Genomic DNA, 2,384 nt, shown 5'->3' on the forward strand with positions numbered 1-2,384 from the left:
GTCTGTTGTCAACTTGTTTCTTCCTGGTCTTCTACATATGTAGATGCAACCATATATATATTAGATATGTGACATACTTTAAATGTACACAAAATTTAGACAACACTTTATCACATTTACCTCATCCCGCATGCTAATTAAGTGCACAACAACGTATATTATCCCAATCAAATTAAGCCTATCATCATTGCCAATTGCAAGGATAGCCTCCACAACCATGTTTGCAAAAAACTCCTTCTCACCACCAATTAACTTTGAAGAAAGTGTAGTAGCTGCACATTTAGCCAGCAAGGATTTCTTCTCTTCAAGACTTTTTCCCTCTATGCTTACGGCAAGATCTTTAATTTTGTTGATGGCCTAGAAAAGTTTCCATTCTCCCTAGGTGGGAGACTAGATCTAATTTTCCATGGCCAAGAACTTGGAAAGTTGTATATGCTTCATACCTTAAACTATAAACCATGCACCTGATGCTTCTGCAAACCAAAACTAAATCTGCTTAAAGCATCAACATTATGAGTTGACAAATAAATTTGTAAAGCTTTAGAATTGTCTTCTCATAATTTTTTTCTATATAACAGATTCAAAATTTTACAATCAGCTGAAATATACTAATATAAACCTAAAGCAATAGACAACTATCACATTACAAGGTTTATCATTCATATCACAAAGGAACCTAATAGCACAACCATTAGTCTTTCTAAAGATAATAGAAGGTTCTTTAAGGAGCTTACCTTGGCTACTTTATTGGACGAATCTATACTCCAAAGGAAAAGATTTCCTTCATCAATGCTGATTAGTCTATCATGCTTCCCAGATGGCCACCAAAGGACGCTGACAAGCATACCAATAAGGAGTCATTAAAAGGTGCTTGGAGGCCAAGTATCTTCTTTTCTTTTAATATCAGCAAAAACTGGAAAACACAAACATGCCAAAATGAGATTACCACTTGATCTTAAAAGAATGCTTGTCAAGGGAGACCAATTGTTCGAGTTGTGGGGCATTCGACTGTCCATAGAGCTCAGGAATCTTCCAAACAGAAGCCCCATATGCTTCACCTTTAGTTCAATGCAAACATTATTAGTTTTAACACATATAGGGCTGGAATCATTTCACAGAAAAAGATCAATACCCTAAAAGTATTAGCATAACTGTACTTCATTCAAATAGAAAACAAAAGTGCTCAAAAAATATCATAGGGCAGAGTATGAGTTTTAACTCATTCAGACACAACAAGAATGAGAGAAGTGCTAAACAAGATAAACAAAATAACAAATATTTCCACAATAAACTATAGCTCCACGAACAAATTTTCCCCTGAAAGGATTTTTTCATGTAAATCTGTATATACTGTCCCTTTTCTATAATTCACAAAATTAAAAAGGATTCAAAAGTTAGATATATGATGCAAGGCTAAATCTCATGAGTGAATAAACCATACATTTATCATTCCATTTTTGAACAGCTTATGTGGTTAAACAAATTTCCTTTCTTTCCTAGAAAAAAACCAATTACAGAACTACATCGAGACTAAACATAAGGGTCATCTAGCTTAGCTTATTCGCATTCAGAAACACTCACCTACTTACTATTCTACATTTCTGAAGAACACACTGCCACCCATTAATTCAAGACCAAGTTACTACGGCTCCAAGTCATCGTTTACTCACCAGAAGTGAACACTGTAGAGAAAATCCTGGGATCGAATGGGCAAGTCTTGAGATCCCAGATCTCGTTTGGGTGATAGAAGAGACCATCGCATATGAGCTCCGATCCTGATGGCGAAAGTCGGATCAGATGCACCTAATAAACAAAAACACCGAAATCACCCACAAAATCATTAGATCGAGATCGACGAGAGAGATGAACCTCGTTTTCCTCTTTGAGGCTGAGAGTTCCGGCGAGGAAGCTGGTGTGGTTAACGTCGGCCTTAATGTCAACGATGCATCGGGCCTGGGGAAGGAGTGGAGAGGAAGACGAATTAGTAGAGTTCCAAAGAAGAAAGGAGTTGGAGTGGTTACCGCCGTTGCGACTTGGTACTTGAGGCCGCCGTAGACGATTCCGGTGGAGGACCCCCGCATTGTGGCGTGAGTAGGGAAGGTGGTTTCCGATCGCCGGAGGAAAGTGGTGGTACGATCGCGACGATATAGGTTTAGGGCTAAGTATGGGTGGACGGCGCAATATAGGTTTAGTTTGGAGGGAAAAGTGAAGTGTTGTAAATTTTGACTAAGTATGGGTGGAAAAATTAAATTATTTTATTTTATCATAGACACCGGATTTTAAAAACCGCTGTTAAAATCGATGTCTATTAACGAAAAAAAGACGCTTATAGACATCGCCTAAAAAACCGATGTCTATGAGCGAAAATCTGCGCTCATAGACAC

General features: G+C 38.0%; 1 long non-coding RNA gene across 1 annotated transcript; it reads right to left on the reverse strand.

Moving 5' to 3' along the window:
* Positions 1-713: 713 nt before the first annotated feature.
* On the reverse strand, positions 714-1,913 carry LOC122053967. The gene is made up of 4 exons (XR_006132476.1): positions 1,870-1,913; positions 1,671-1,803; positions 947-1,058; positions 714-834 (listed from the first exon to the last, which is right to left on the reverse strand). It is a non-coding gene; the product is annotated as an uncharacterized LOC122053967 (long non-coding RNA).
* Between the last annotated feature and the right edge of the window lie 471 nt (positions 1,914-2,384).

This window comes from Zingiber officinale, chromosome 3A, assembly GCF_018446385.1.
Source record: "Zingiber officinale cultivar Zhangliang chromosome 3A, Zo_v1.1, whole genome shotgun sequence".
Classification (NCBI taxonomy): domain Eukaryota; kingdom Viridiplantae; phylum Streptophyta; class Magnoliopsida; order Zingiberales; family Zingiberaceae; genus Zingiber; species Zingiber officinale.